Source organism: Ursus maritimus, unplaced genomic scaffold (genome assembly GCF_017311325.1).
Source record: "Ursus maritimus isolate PB19 unplaced genomic scaffold, ASM1731132v1 scaffold_5, whole genome shotgun sequence".
Taxonomy (NCBI): domain Eukaryota; kingdom Metazoa; phylum Chordata; class Mammalia; order Carnivora; family Ursidae; genus Ursus; species Ursus maritimus.
Window position 1 is genome coordinate 77,007,221 of NW_024426663.1, and position 16,968 is coordinate 77,024,188.

Genomic DNA, 16,968 nt, shown 5'->3' on the forward strand with positions numbered 1-16,968 from the left:
TTCAAGCAAATAAAAGACGGCCTGTTCTGAAAACGGGTTTGGCAAGACCTTGATGACCTCTGTGTGGCTCACACATGAAAAGTCAGTCGAGATAACTGGATTTATTAGGGGTCAGAGTTCACCAGTTAGACAACACCAGCTTTCATTGACAAAAGTAAATACGGCAGAAGGTCAGTGGCCGGAGCAAAGGCATTTGCTGAAGGCCAGCTGACACTGTGAAGACAAAAGTCCATGTGAAGTTTAGCTCCTACCCTCAAGCACATGGAGACAAGATACTATAGGCAGGACAGTGATTTGCAATACTCAGGGAAAGGCTTCAACTCCTAAGAGATGGTACCAGGCTCTCCTTGGAGAAGACTATTGAAGCACGAGTGGGAGGGAGATGATTCCATGAACCTGGAAGACATCTCATTGCAATGGCCATGACATGGAGCAGTCCCTGCTCCCCTGGGGAGAGCAGAGTCCGGGGAAATGTGCTGGGAAGTGGGATGAGCCTCTCTTTCGACATTCTCTGCAAGTTGTTTCAGTTGCCTGCAAAGAGCTGGCCCCGAGTGGCTCATTAGTGCGAGGTGGAAGTTGCCTACGAGGAGGGGGGTTGGTGTCTGTTGGGGCCTCAGCTTCAGAGAGCAGACCCTGGAGGGTGTATTCCCAGACACAGCCCTGATTTCCTGGCTGCTCCTGGGGAGGACTCTGCCAGCCTGGCCCTGTGTCTGCTTCCGTTGGGGAAAGGGCACTGGAGGCCCCCAATGATGCCGAGCTTTAATTTATGATCTGTTCGTGTCCTGTGAGTGCTTCATGTGCCGGAAACCACAACCAGAAATGACTCACTAGTTCTCACCACTGGGCCTGCAGCAAATCTCAAGGCGCATGTTTGTTTCTTCGGTTCAGCTCATTAGAAGTTATCATTATCCATAGGAGCCCGAACCTCCTTTTTTGTATCCACTCCTGTGCCCAATTCAGGATACCTCGACTTTTTTTTTTTCTTTTTCCCCCATTTTTTTTAATGTGGTAAAATACACATGCCCTGAAATTTACCATCTTAACCATTTTGAAGTATACAGTTCAGTGGAATTAAATACATTCATTACATTGTGCAGCTATCCCCACCATCATCTCCGTAATGCTTTTCATCTTGTAAAACTGAAACGCCACCCATTAAACACTAACTTCCTGTTTTCCCTCCCGCAGCCCATTCTATTATCTGTGTCTATGATTTTGATTTCTCTTAGTCTTTCATAAAAGTGAAATCATACACTATTTGTCTTTTTGTGACTGGCTTCTTGGCATAATGTCCTCAAGGTTCACCCATGTTATAGCTGGCTGCAGAATTTTCTTCTGTAAGTCTGAATAATATTCCATTGCATACACACACACACACACACACACACACACACACACACACACACACAATTTTGCGTATCCATTCATCCTTTAATGGACTTGCATTGCTTCCATGATTTAGCTGTTCTGAATAACGCTGCTGTGAATACAGGTGTACGAATATCTCTCTGAGTCCTTGTTCTCAAATCTTTTGGGTGAACACCCAGAAGTGTAATTGCTGAATCATATGGTAGTTCTGTTTTTAATTTTTTGAGGAACCACCACACTGTTCTCTACAGTGGCTGCACCGTTTTACCTTCCCACCAACAGTGCTCAAGTGTTCCAATTTCTCCATATTCTTGCCAACGCTTATTGTTTTCTGTTGTGGTTTTGTTTTTGTTTTGTTTTGGACAATAGCCATCCTTACAGGTGTAAAGTGGTATCTTATAGTTTTTCTTTCCCTGATGATTAGGGATGTTGGACCTCTTTTCATGTGCTTGTTAGCCATTTGTGTGTGCTCTTTGGAGAGACATCTATTCAAGTCTTTTGCCCATTTTTGAAGGGGATTGTTTGGGCTGGTTTTCTCCCAGGGCTTGCAGAGGGACAGCCAGGAGGGTCTGTGGTTCTCCCCTACCCTGTGGCCCCTCAGAGTCAGTCCTCAATTCTTTGTACCTCACAGGAATTCAAACTGTCCCATTCTCCTCCTGGCCCTTTCACATAGCGGCTCTGTTTCCTCCTCTATGACCAGGGTTAGAATAGCTTGTGAAGCCAACCATGAGGTTCTAGGGCAGCACTCCCTGGAGTTACCCCCATATCCCCCCCTAAGTCTCTGGGCTCCATGCTAGGGTGCTGGGCGGCAGGAAGGGAGCCAGCTGCTGGGTGATTTCTGTTGTGGGCAGCCATATGTAAAGTCACATGCAGATGGCCTACCTCACCCCTTCGAGGTGGTGAAAGGATCTGATTACAATGGCGTTTAGTAAGATTTGCACGGAATAGGCTGGGATCAGTCTGTGTTGCTAGCCCAGCTTCTGTTGATAAAGGTGTGGCGTTGTGATGTAGAGTGAGAAATATATATTTGGTCTTCATCCCAGTTCCTGGCAAAGAGCTCTTAAAATCCTTGGAATTTCCTGTGAGGAGGGAGCTATGAACAGACATTTCTGCAAAGAAGACAGACATCCAAATGGCCAACAGACACATGAAAAATTGCTCCACATCACTCGGCTCAGGGAAATACAAATCAAAACCACAAGGAGATACCACCTCACACCAGTCAGAATGGCTAAAATTAACAAGTCAGGAAACGACAGATGTTGGCGAGGATGTAGAAAAAGTCCTACACTGTTGCTCGGAATGCAAGCTGGTAGAGCCACTCTGGAAAACAGTGTGGAGGTTCCTCAAAAAGTTGAAAATAGAGCTACCCTATGACCCAGCAATTGCACTACTGAGTATTTACCCCAAAGATACAAATGTAGCGATCCGAAGGGGCACCTGCACCCCAGTGTTTATAGCGGCAATGTCCGCAATAGCCAAACTGTAGAAAGAGCCCAGATGTCCATCAACAGATGAATGGATAAAGATGAGGTGATAGATATATACAATGGACTATTACTCAGCCATCAAAAAAAATGAAATCTTGCCATTTGCAGTGACATGGATGGAAGTAGAGGGTATTATGCTAAGAGAAATAAGTCATTCAGAGAAAGACAATTATCATATGTTCTCACTGATATGTGGAATTTAAGAAACAAGGCAAAGGTCATAGGGGAAGAGAGGAAAAAACTAAACAAGAGGAAACCAGAGAGGGAGACAAAACATAGGAGACTCAATCTTAGGAAATAAACAGAGTTGCTGGAGGTGGGTGGGGGGATGGGGTAACTGGGTGATGGACATTAAGGAGGGCATGTGATGCACTGGGTGTTATATAAGATTGATGACTCACAGACCTGTACCCCTGAAACAAATAATACATTATATGTTAATTAATTGAATTTAAATTTTTAAAAATCCTTGGAATTTCCTATGAGGAGGGATCTATAAAGATGCCTTTTGCTATGTTAATGAGATGACTTTGGGAAAGCACCTACGAATGGGGTGTGGGGTACCATTGGAGCCAACCAAGTGATTAAAGGGTTTGAACTTTCAGCCTCACCCCCTCCGTCTAATTGACCTCAGGTGCGCACAGTGCTGGAGATTGAGTTCAGTCACCAATGGCCAGTGATTTAATCAAATATGTCTATGTCATGAAGACTCCCTAAAACCCCAAAAGGACGGGGTTTGAAGAGCTTCCAGGCTATTGAACATGTGGAGGTACAGGGAGAGTGCAGGGAAGGTCCACACCTTTTCCCCATACCTTGCCTCCTGCATCTGTCAACCCAAATAAAGAGGTAAACTGAGACAAGCTCCAGAAACTGAGTTTATTCAAGAATAGCAAAGGGATTGCAATTCAGGAAATGCAAGCCGCAGGTGAGTCAGCTGAGGGTTCGGGGTGGGCTGTCTTTATGGGCAAGGAGCGCAAAGAAGGGGAGTCCAGTCAGAGTCCAACCAGTGAGTCCACTGGCTTGAGGGTGGGGAGAGATTCTTGGCAGGTAGTCATCAGTCCAGGAGGTGAGTTTCAGTCTTCTGTAAATCAGGCAGGTACAGGAAATCAGTGTCTCAGTTAAGTTTTGTTATGCTAAGGGCACTTGTATGAGATTCTCCATTTCATATTGATGAAGTTATGGGATATCGGTGAGGTTCAGTGGGGTAGAGTCCGGAGCCGATGACCAAGAATGAATTCTTGAGATGTCTTTGGTGCAAAATGGTGGTTTATTAAAGCACGGGGACAGGACCCGTGGGCAGAAAGAGCTGCTGCCCCGGGTTGTGAGGGGTGGCTGATTGTATACTATGGGGCTGGGGGAGGTAAGGAAAAAGGGAGGTTGAGAAAATACTTTCATATGTTAAAGAAGACTCATGGGATACCAGAGGCCTTGCCATTGTCAAGTTAAGGTTGTTGACCCTTCTAGAAGGCATTAATAAGTAAGGTAGTTGGGAGCTTCCTGGGAGAATGTTACTTTCCTCCTATCACGTGTCCTTGGCAATGGGCTGCAGGTTTAAAAGAACACTAGGACCTGCGTAAACTGAGGGAGACTCAGGTCTTACAGGATTGTGATCTCTGTTAGTTAATTATTTGTTTTGCCTTTCCTTAGCTTTAGGGCAGCCAGGAGTGCCTGAGGAATGTCACGTACATCCCTTGGTGGGGGGAGGGGGGATTGCAGGGTGTCAGTTTCTGCTTTGTCCTCAGCTTGCCTTCTGTTCCCCAATCAATATCTCTTGTTTTCTTTTAGATTGAAATCCTTTCACACCTCTCTTCCAATTGGCAGTGTCTGAATTCTGTCAACTGGTGATCTACTAAATAAAAGGTTTCTCTGACTTCTGTGAGCCACTCTGGTAAATGAACAGAACCTGAGAAGAGGGTCCTCAGGACCTCTGATTTAAAGCCGGCTTGTCCGAAGCATAGGTAACAACCTGAATTTATCACTGACGTCTCAAGTAGGGACAGTCTTGTAGGACGGGGCCCTTACCCTGTGGGATCCGATGCTGCCTCTGGGTAGAAAGTGTCAGAATTGAGTTGAATCGTAGAAACATCCAGCCAGTGTTGGATTAAACCCTCACATTGGCATTGGGTCGAGAGTGGGAAAGGAGCAGGTCCGTTCAGCTGTGGCTTGGCCAAGTTGCTAATCACCACTGTTGAGGTAAGAGACTTGCCAGTGATTTCCTGAGCAATTTTTACATGTTACGTGTGAACACTGTGTAAACCTGGTGAAGACGATGGTTTGGCCTCTGATTTGGGGAGGCCAGGGAAGAGGTGGACATGGCAGTGACGGAAAGAGAGAGAACCTTGTTACCTGCAGATGATTCTCTATCTCCCTTAGACCCTCTCTCCCTGCATATTTGTTACCATCCCACTGTGTTTCCTCAATTTTCTTTTCTTCCTTTCCTTTTTAAAAAGATTTATTTATTTATTTGAGAGAGAGAGAGAGAACGCGCACGTGTGTACGAGCAGGGGGAGGGGCAGAGGGAGAGGGAGTGAATCTCAAGCCGATTCTCCACTGAGCATAGATTCCTGACATGGGGCTTGATCCCAAGACCCTGAGGTCATGACCTGAGCTGAAATCAAAAGTCGTACACTCAACCAACTGAGGTACCCAGGCGCCCCTCCTCAATTTTCTATCTTTAATTATAGTTTTAATTTGATATGTGTACCTGTTGATTTAATATACATATTAAATGTGTATTTTTAATACATATATTCCTCTAACATTTAACATTTTTAATTATTATTTAAATATATTATTCAATAAAATCAATATTTTATTACTTATATAATTTGTTATATAATATGTAATAACTATTTTAGTATTTCTGTATTTATACATACTTATAATAGATACAATCTTAATAGTTTATATTTTAATGTAATTATAATTATATAACATGTTATATAATATATAAATACATAACTTATTTATTATTAAAATGTTATTATAATAAATACATACATAAAATAAATATTAATTATATGTATCTAATTAATTAGTTCCCCTGATATTTATTGGAAAGGAGCATGGCTGAATGGTGAAGACTGTGCATTCTAAGCCCACCTGCCTGGCTTCAACTCCTGCCTTTTGCAGTTATTGTGTATATTACACTGTGTACCTCTTAATTACTGAACTCCCCTGTGCCTCAGTTTACTCATCTGTAACACGGAGATAATAATACTGCCCGCTAGGAGTAGTTGCAAGGATTAAGGGTTTTAATGTACGCACAGGAATTTAGAACTATGTCTGGCATGCAAGTCTCTGCAAGTGTTTGTTGTTTTCTTGACATGTACAGCGTCCCATCTCCAGGTACAATCTATGTTGTTAGAATTTTTAGTATTTTCACTATTTTCTGCATCTTAATGAAAAGGACGTGCCCTAAAATGGCAGTTGGGGTTGCAGAATAACAGAGGGGAGGGGGAAACGTGTTACTGCAGGCTCCCAGTCTCTGAACGGGAAGGTGGGGGAGAAACAAGGGAAAACAAATCTGGCACCTAGTGCTAAGAGAGGCTTCCGAGTCTAACCAACATGGTAAGAATTTTGGAACATAATTAGACCATGTGTTCAGCTCTCTGTAAAAGATCGTTCAAAACTTCTGGTAGATTGATTACTCATTTCTGGTCCACATGCCATTTCTGAGGTATGGAGAAGGCAGAGGGAGCTTTCACGATTGACCTTGAAGGAGTTCCAGAGCAAGTCTCCCCAAAATGTGCCACTTTGGCATATGGACTATTTTGAGTTGAAGACAATTGAGACCCTGTGGGCTAAAGAGAAACTTTCCCCCCTCTTTAACTACTTAGAAGAATCTAAATGGGGTCTTTCCCAGAATTAGAGCTATTAGAGGAGATAAATTTTATCTGAATGAACTGTCTATATGACAGGGCAAATATCTTATTACCAAACATCTGTTCTTCTTATTACCCTGTGAGTTGCTCTCCTCCCCTTTGAAGGCCCGTGCCCCTGTCCTATTCTTAGCTCGGGATGCCATATATACCTCATTTTGCCTTTCTGCTTTGGAACCTCTCGTGTATGTGGGGTTCCCGTACATAGGACATTAAATTCGATTTTCTCCTGTTAATCTGTCTCATGTTAATTTATTTTTTAATTTTTAATCTAAATTCAATTAGCCAATATATAGTACGTCTTTTGTCTCAGATGTAGTGTTCAACAATTTATCAGTTGTGTATAACACAACTTATTATGCTTATTACATCACATGCCCTCCTTAATGCCCATCCCCCAGTTACCCCATCCTCCCACCCTCCTCCGCTCCAGCAACCCTCAGTTTGTTTCCTATAGTTAGGAGTCTTTCATGGTTTTTCTCCCTCTCTGATGACTTCCATTCAGTTTCCCTTCCTTCCCCTATGATCCTCTGTGCCGTTTCCTATATTCCACATGTGAGTGAAACCATATGATAGTTGTCTTTCTCTGAATGACTTATTTCATTCAGCACAATATTGCCCAGTTCCATGCACGTCAATGCAAATGGTAAGTATTCATCCTTTTTGATGGCTGAGTAATATTCCATTGTATATATGAACCACATCTTCTTTATCCATTCATCAGTCGATGGACATCTGGGCTCTTTCCACAGTTTGGCTATTGTGGACATTGGGGTGCAGATGCCCTTTCGGATCACTACATTTGTACCTTTGGGGTAAACACCTACTAGTGCAATTGCTGGGTCATAGGGTAGCTCTATTTTTAACTTCTTGAGGAACCTTCATACTATTTTCCACAGTGGCTGCACCAGTTTGCATTCCCACCAACAGTGTAAGAGGGTTCCCCTTTCTCCACATCCTCACCAACATTTGTTTTTTCTTGTCTTATTAATTTTAGCCATTCTGACTGGTGTGAGGTGGTATCTCATTGTAGTTTTGATTTGTATTTCCCTGATGCTGAAGGATGTGAAACCTTTTTTCATGTGTCTGTTGACCGTGTGGATGTCTTCTTTGGAGAAATGTCTGTTCATATCTTCTGCCCATTTTTTGACTGGATTATTTGGTTTTTGGGTATTGAGTTTGATAAGTTCTTTATAGATCTTGGATACTAGCCCTTTATCTGTTATGTCATTTGCAAATATCTTCTCCTATTCTGTAGGTTGCCTTTTAGTTTTGTCGACTATCTACTCTGCTGTGCAGAAGCTTTTTATCTTGATGATGTCCCAATAGTTCATTTTTGCTTTTGTTTCCCTTGCCTTTGGAGATGTGCCTAGCAAGATGTTGCGGCCGAGATGCAGCAATTCTTTTCTTACATCTCAGGTTGAATTCATAGGTCTTCAGAATGATTTGATAGTTATTAGCTAAATTCAGGGGACCAGATGATACAAGGTCCCCTACTCTTCCACACTCTTGCTCCTGTCTCATGCCAATTTAATTCTTAGGACAGTTGCAAGAAACTTTTGAAAGCTAGAGGAAAGCTTTTCCTCCCCAACAACCTTGATTTGAAAGCACAAATAGAAAACCAGGGCAAATAGAGGAGTCTACATGTCTATGTTCCTTCCCCCAACCCGCATTCTACTCCTCTCTCTTTGTCAACAGCCTATTTCTCCATTCCCATCTTCCATGTATCTATTATTAGGTTCCTGGAACCCATATCTCAAATATTTTATTGATTTATTAGAGAGTGCACAAGTAGGGAGAGCAGCAGGCAGAGGGGAGAGGGAGAAGCAGGCTCCCCTCAGAGCAGGGAGCCCGGTGTGGGACTCGATCCCAGGACCCTGGGATCATGACCTGAGCTGAAGGCAGACACTTAACCGACTGAACCACCCAGGCATCCCCCCCCCTTCTTTTTTAAAAGATTTTATTTATTTCTGGAATCCTTATTTCAATGAGGACTCAGTCATTCAGCAAAAAATTTGTTTCCATTTTTTTTCTCAGTGTTATGAACAGATCTAAGACTGTGATTAATTCAATTATGTGCTTCCAGATTTCCAAAAAGAAAGAAAAGGTGGGGGTGGTATTTTCAGTTGGGTTGAGTTGGATTAAAAGTCCTATTTCAGTAGGGTTGAGAAAACAGTGAGGGATCAGGTTATAGAAAGAGATAGCGGAAATGATGATTTCTTAAAACTTGGGTCTTAGGAGAGTGAGAGCAAATATGACAGCAAATAGAACCTTATTATTTTCAAGATGGGAGAGATGTCCACGTTTACAATAGTGAAATAATACTGAAGGGAGGAGGGCAGTGAGGAGGGAGAGGGAAGTTTATGGCTGGTTTAGCCAGATCAGTGGGTCATCAGGGTGAAATGAGATGCAAAGTGTCCAGAGAGGAAGAGCAGTGCTTCTCTCCTTAAACAGGAGAGAGATCATTTGAGAGCACAGCCAGGGAAATCTGTGTGGGTAAGAGGACATGGAGGGAGTTCTCCCTGCCAGCCTCCATGTTCTTAATGAAGTGAGGGTAAAGTGATGTGCCAAGGCGGTGGGGAGGCGGAAGGCAGAGGGTCTGAGGAAGGTAATAAAGGTTTCAAAACAACTAATAAAGGAAGCAAAGCTCACGGGGTGTCTGTAGAAGGCAGTTCCAAGGGCTGGGCTGATGCTAGGGAACTTGCATTTTGACTGGCAGTGAACTGCCCCAGCAGCAACGAGCATCTCAACATGAACGGAGAAGAAATGCAGATGTCATCTAAAATCCGGGCAGGATTCTTTATTTTTTTTTATTTTTTTTAAAGATTTTATTTATTTATTCGACAGAGATAGAGACAGCCAGCGAGAGAGGGAACACAAGCAGGGGGAGTGGGAGAGGAAGAAGCAGGCTCATAGCGGAGGAGCCTGACGTGGGGCTCGATCCCACAACGCAGGGATCACGCCCTGAGCCGAAGGCAGACGCTTAACCGCTGTGCCACCCAGGCGCCCCTCCGGGCAGGATTCTGCAGCGATGTCGGGATGTTCTTGGAAGTTAGTGGGTAATCCTTCAGTTTTCTTCTTGGAGAGATTACCAATATAAACAGGGAGCAAGAAATAGATCGATGGCTTTTCTTTTTGTCAGTATTCCTCTAATCTATCCTCCCCGGCCATCGACTACAGCTCCGTGATTGAATTACACTGTGCATTCGTCAGTGGCTGCATGTTTCTCTTTTCACTTGAGTGTCCTCGCTCTTGGCTGCTTCCATCTCTTGGAACCAGCCTATGGTATGCTTGGGGGTGTAAGGGAGGAAGAAGCGGACTTTAGACCTAAGTCATATGCTCTACCCCAGTAGAAACCAGAGTTTCTTCATTGTAGTTGGGATCCCAAATCTCCCTAGTGATAAAACGTTATTTTTCTTCCCTTTGTCATTGCCTGTTCCTTGTATGTGATCTAGACCTTGAACTTCTCTCTTCTTCACTCCACAGTCTTTTCTCAGAAACTCTGTTGTGAGGCTCTACACGACCACCCTATTGAAGGCTGTTTCCATTTAAACCATTCCTTCTTTAATTCATTCAAACTTATTTACTAAGCACGAATGACATGTTGTTTCTCACTGCATGGCAGACACACAACGATGGGCGGAGGAAGTACGTTCCCTGCTCACGTGTGCCTTCCACATTCGGGGTTCACAGGTGAGATAACACGTGTTCCTGGATCGGGGTGATCAGGGAGCTGAGTGAGGATCTGCTTGCGGATGAACCCCAGGTGGATGCCTCTGAGGGCGCATCTGTTAATATCTGAGGGCGGTTATATCACCGAGCACAACATCAGAAGCACATCTGAAGGATGTGTCCCAGTTCAGACAATAAGATTCCATCAACAGGAGAGACTCAAGCATGCACTTAAAAGTCAAGGTTCTTCACTACCCTGCAAGGATCAAGAGATGGGCAACAGAGGGAATAACTGGCTGTTACGTATCACCATGAACTAGGCAGTAACTCTTTTCAGAGTCTTACGAATATTAACTAATTTCAGTCTCACCAAGTACTATTACTATTCCCATTTTACAGATGGGGAAACAGAGGCACACTGAAACAGAGGGGACTTGATAAGGGCAGAGATGTGATCCACACGCCAGCAGAAGGCTTCAAACCCACATTCTTACCCACCACACTGTCCTGCTCCTTTGTCTTCTGCCGCCTTACAATGTACCAGCATCTCTCAGGCTCTCTGTAGAGCGGATTATGGTTCCAGCTGAGTGCACGAAGGTAGCTCTTGTGAGAAACATCGTTACATAGATCTGTTTAAGAGGGAAATGTTTTAGGGGCGCCTGGGTGGCTCAGTTGTTAAGCGTCTGCCTTCGGCTCAGGGCCTGATCCCAGGGTCCTGGGATCGAGCCCCATATTGGGCTCCTCCGCTGGGAGCCTGCTTCTCCCTCTCCCACTCCCCCTGCTTGTGTTCCCTCTCTCACTGGCTCTCTCTTTCTCTCTCTCTGTCAAATAAATAAAATCTTTAAAAAAGGGGGGGGGACATTTTAAAACTCGTAAAAAAACACAGAACATAAAATTTATCATCGTAACTAGTTTTAAGTGTGATTCACCCTGTTGTGCAGTCATCCCACCATCCAATCTTCAGAACTCTTTTCATCTTGCAAACCTGAAACTCTCTACCTGTTAAACAGTAACTCCCCATTTCCCCTCCTCCAGCCTCTGGCGACCTCCATTCTGCTTTAGTCTCTATGAATTTGACCACTTGAGAAATCATATGAGTGGAATCATATGGTATTTGTCTTTTTGACTGGCTGATTTCACTTAGCAGAATGTCTTCAAGGTTCATCCATATTATAGCATGTGTCAGAATGTCCTTTTTTTTAAAAAAAAGATTTTATTTATTTATTTCAGAGAGAGGGAGAAACAGCATGTGCAAGCATGAGTAGGGGGAGGGAGAGGGAAAAGGAGACTCCCTGCTGAGTAGGGAGCCTGATGAGGGGCTCCATCCCAGGTGCCCCAGAATGTCCTTCTTTTTAGGGTCAATAATGCTCCCTTGTAAGTATATACACATTTTGTTGATCCCTTCATCCACCTTTGGCCACTGTGAATAATGCTGCTATGAACATGGGTGTACAAATATCTCTTTGAGACCCTGCTTCCAATTCTTTTGAATATATACTCAGAACTGGAATGGCTGAATCATACAGCAATTTTACATTTAATTTTTAAGGCATCACTATGCTGTTTCCATAGGGGCTGCACCATTCTGCATTCCCAAGAGCACTCAAGCATTCTAATAAATGGAAGTTTAAATTCTCCATTTGAATCACTGTGTAAGTTATCTCCTTTGTCCTAGTATCCACTGAAATCATAAAGGATCTTACCAAGTTCATTGTGGTCTGGCTGCTTATCAAGGACATATGAACACATGGACGGGAGGTTGCAATATCAAGAGAATTAAGTGGACCCATATGCACATAAGGGTCCCGGGGAGGCTGTTGCTCAGATTAGAGACCCCCTGAACGATGGCCATTAGATTTGGTCCAACTAGAAGTTACAGTCCCTTGAAAGTTCAGAGCAGATTCATGATTCTCTCCTCTTCCTGCTGGTAGTTCCACGAACACTTCCAGCAGGTTGTGGCTCTAGAATTTGCTCTAGAGATCAAGTGGGACCCTGACCTTTGCCCAACAACGCCTACCACAGGGATAAATAGACTCTGGAAAGCTCTCTGTTTGGAAGGAAGGGGACTATGTCAAATAACAGCTGTCAGAGGAGACCATGAGTCAGCATCTGTTATTGGAGGCACCATCTCACTCCATCTGTCCAGACTGGGTGGCTTTTGAGCTCTGCAGGTTTCCCCTGGTGACGCGGAGTTCACTGACTCCTTTGGCGTGTGTTGTGATAGAGATACCTGGGAGGCCAGAAAATTCTCTACCTCAGCACTTGACTTTCAGGAAGAAAGGAAGGGTGGGTACATGACCCTTAAGCTGATTATTATTTGCTGTCCTCTTTTGAACCCAGTAATACCAAATTTAAAATGAATTTCACAATATTTTATTTTGTTTTTTTTTAATAATAGTATTTTTTTATTATATTATGTTAGTCACCATACAGTACATCCCTGGTTTTTGATGTAAAGTTCCATGATTCATTAGTTGTGTATAACACCCAGAGCACCAAGCATGAGAGACTATGGACTCTGAGAAATAAACTGAGGGCTTCAGAGGGGAGGGGGTGGGGGAATGGGATAGGCTGCTGATGGGTAGTAAGGAGGGCACGTATCAGAATATTTTAAATCTATTTATAGGAAGAGCCAAGAAGGGATGTTTTAATTTCATTGCAATAATTATTTCATTGCAATTAATTTCTACTTATTTGAAACCCAACATGGCTTTTCTTTCTTTCCCATTCAGATCATATATGGCCCCTTTGATCCCATGCTGAGTAACAAAGTGCCATACCCATCCCTTTATCATATGGCCCCCAAAGATGACTCCTTGCCCCAGGCCATGGGCCAGCTGATACTCTATTTTGGATGGGTCTGGATGGGACTTGCTGCCTCAGATGACATGAGAGGTGAACAGTTTCTCTCAGCTTGGAGAGAAGAAAGGTCAAGAAAGGGATCGGTGTTGCCGTTTCAGAGACTATCTTTGTGAGTGCGAGATGCCGTGAAGAGACATTTGATCATTTGACCCTCCATCGATGGGAGCACCAGAACCTACAGCTACAGCGGTTATCATTCAGGGACGTACAGATTCCCTGGTGATTGTGAGATCTTCACAGCCCCTTATGCAAGAATAGAGAAGGTGTGAATCATTTGCCCTCCCTGGGATGTTGCTCTGACAGCCACATTTCAGAATGGTTATGGTTTTCATGGGACTCTGTTATTTTCTCATCAGAAAGGAGCTATGCCTGAATTTGGGGCATTCCTCAGGACAGTCCATTCTTCTAAATACCCAGAGAACATTTTTCCAGAAGTGTTTCTGGTACACAGCTCTTGAGTGTTCAGAGGTGGCGGTCCCAATGGAGGAATACGAATGCTCCCCAAATGCTGCTTTGGACGTGATTCCCCTCCAGTATTTTGAAGCGACCACGTCTGCGGGTAGTTACGTTGTCTACAGCGCTCGGCATGCTGTGGCCTGCCTGGCATGTTCCTGATCAGATCGGAAGTAGGATCAATAGAAGACATGGCCAGTGTGGGATCTAATCCCTGGAAGGTAAGATTTCCTCTGAAATGGTGGGCCAGGCACCAGACCTGTTTGGCTTAGAACTATATGGTTTCTTTGTAGTTCATGATTTCTCTTGTGGTAAAATACACATGGCCTACATTGACCATTTGAACCATTTTTAAGTGTGCAGTTCAGTAACATTAAGTACATTTATGTTGTTATGCAGGTAGCATGGCTCGGTGGTCTAAGTGCATTTATACTGTTGTACAAAACATCACCACCGACCGTCTCCAGAACTTTTCATCGTCCCCAGCTGAAACAATAACTTGCCATTGCTCTCTCTTCCTCCAGCCCCTGGCAACCACCATTGTACTTTTCGGCTCTATGAACTACTCTAGTACATCATATGAGTGGAATAATATAGTATTTTTCCTTTTGTGACTGGCTTGTTTCACTTAGCGTAATGTCTTTGAGATTCATCCATGTTGTAGAATTGATGGATTCATATCCCTATGGAAAGCCATAAGAACAAATCTTTTTTGGGGCGCCTGGGTGGCACAGCAGTTAAGCGTCTGCCTTCGGCTCAGGGCGTGATCCCGGCGATCTGGGATCGAGCCCCACATCAGGCTTTTCTGCTATGAGCCTGCTTCTTCCTCTCCCACTCCCCCTGCTTGTGTTCCCTCTCTCGCTGGCTGTCTCTATCTCTGTCAAATAAATTAAAAAAATCTTTAAAAAAAAAAAAGAACAAATCTTTTTCTTTTTTAAAAAATATTTTATTTATTTATTTAGAGTGCACAGATCGGGGGAGGGGCAGAGGGAGAGGGAGAAGCAGACTCCCCGCTGAGCAGGGAGCCCCCTGTGGGCCTCAATCCCAGGACCCTAAGATCATGCATGACCTGAGCTGAAGGCAGACACTTAACCGACTGAGCCACCCAGGCACCCTGAGCCCATTCCTGCCGTATACCCTCCTGTCGCTTTCAGACTTGGAGCAGTGTGAGAGGTGCCCGGAGGACCAGTACCCAAACAGGGGGAGAGATGGCTGCCTCCCGTGGGCCACCACCTTCCTGACCATTGGAGAACCCCTGGGAATGACCTGGGCCTGTGCAGTTCTTTCCTTCTCTCTCCTCACAGCTCTGGTTCTGGGGCCTTCGTGAAGCATGGGGACGCTCCCCTGGTGAGAGGCAACCATCAGTCTCTTGGCTTTGTTCTCCTCATCTCACTGACCCTCTGCTTCCTCTTCTTGCTCCTTGCTCTTCACTGGTTGTCCTTCCACAGTGACCAGCCTCCTCCGACAAACGACCTTTGGAATTGTGTTCACAGTAGCTCTTCCCACCATTTTGGCAAAGACCATCCTTTATTCTCCTCTGCTCCCTGGTCGCAGGGATGCTCTGTGAGTGTGGCTGGTGGACTCTCCTCACTTCCTAGACACAGACCCACACCCCGAGCCTGGACTCATCAGCATAAAGTACAGAGGGGGCTCAGCCACCACCTTCTACTGGGTCTCCGAGCTCCATGAGCATCCTGGCCTCGGTCAGCTTCTCTATTGCTTTTGTAGCCAGGAACCTCCCTGACACCTGCAGGGAGGCCAAGTCCTCACGTGCAGCACGCTGGTGTTCGGCAGTATCTGGGTGTCCTTCCTGCCTGCCTACCACACCTGTGGAGGTCTCCATCTTGGCCTCCATCCCAGGGTTCCTGGGATGCGTATTTGCCCCTCAGTGCTACGTAATCCTGCCAAGACCAGACAAGAACACCCGGCCACAGGTAAAGGTGACATGAGGAAGAGAATTAATTCTGAAACTTTGCCTTAAAGTGAGCTTCTTAGAGAAAAGAAAGCATAGCTAGAATTGTATGTCTTCTTTATTTTAAATATTTAACTATGTCAGTGGGGTGATCTTCCTGATATAATGGTTGAGGGCACCACTGTCCTCAGGCTGCTTGCTTCATGGAGTAGTTTTGGTCTTGGTTTTCAACAATGTTCAAGCCATCACCTTTTCTGCCTCCTTATGTGTGGAATCTGCCCATTTCCTTGCCTTTCTTTGGCTGTTTTCTCTTGGGTCTATTCTGTCTATCTCTTTAGAGGTCATTCTGTTACTGACCATCATCATCACTTCTCTGCTTCTGTGACGTCACCACGTATCACTGCTTGGTACAGCGTGGACCCATTTTTCTTGCCAATTCTGCATTCCCTACTGGCCCCCATCATCCCGGAAGCACTAGAGTGCAGCGAAATAAGGTCAGACTTGAAAGTTAGAAAGGGAGTGATCTGCCCCCTACCTAAATGACCTTAAATTTTTGCTAAACTCATTTAGACCTTACTATGAAGGATGTGAGATAAAATCGAACGATGCCTAAATTATGTTCACCTGGTACTACCCAAATGGACATGAAGAAATCCATGTCCCTGGATATAAATAATATTGGACAGAATCAAATGAGCAAACTAAGATCATTCCTACAGGAAGCCTCAGTAACAGCAAAATGATAATACCATACATTTGTGTAATCCTTATATTTTTAGAGATAATTTGTCCTATCCTGTATAGATTCTGTAGTTACCTAAGCCACGGCCACTGTCGGTCAACAGAATGAAGGGGGAAGTCAGTTATGACAAGGTTAGAGAGAAGAAGGTTACTCAGGAACTGCAGTGTGCAAGCTGGCTTGAGGAATTTAGCACTCTTCAGGACCAGCCTAGATATTCATGACAGTCCCAAATGCAGATGAGGAATGGGGCGGGCAATCTCTGAGCTGAGCTGAGCAGGAAGAAAGCATCATGGTAGCTGGAAGCCTCCCATAGCCCTTTCCACTACTTTCTACTACTCCCTTTTACGGGCTTAGAATTATTTCCTATGTTGTTTTTATTTTGATTTGGTCACCAGGGAATCAAAGTCTTAGCAGGCTCTTATCCCAATGCCTGTCTCCACCCACTTAGCTTTTGGGAGTAGTATTTTAAAATATTTAAAAAAAAGAAACCATGGTGTCCAAAAGACAGAAAGCAAACAATCTAGACTGTCAATACAATTCTACATCCAGGGAAAATACCTGCCTTGGAGGGCACCTGGGTGACTCTGT

General features: G+C 44.3%; 1 long non-coding RNA gene across 1 annotated transcript in view; it reads left to right on the top strand.

Moving 5' to 3' along the window:
• LOC103679976 overlaps nt 1-14,348 on the top strand; it is a 32,295-nt gene extending 17,947 nt beyond the window's left edge. The window contains exons 3-4 of the long non-coding RNA XR_005832576.1: nt 13,144-13,947; nt 14,126-14,348. This is a non-coding gene — a long non-coding RNA (uncharacterized LOC103679976). The remainder of the gene's footprint in view (nt 1-13,143; nt 13,948-14,125) is intronic.
• The last annotated feature ends 2,620 nt before the right edge of the window (nt 14,349-16,968 follow it).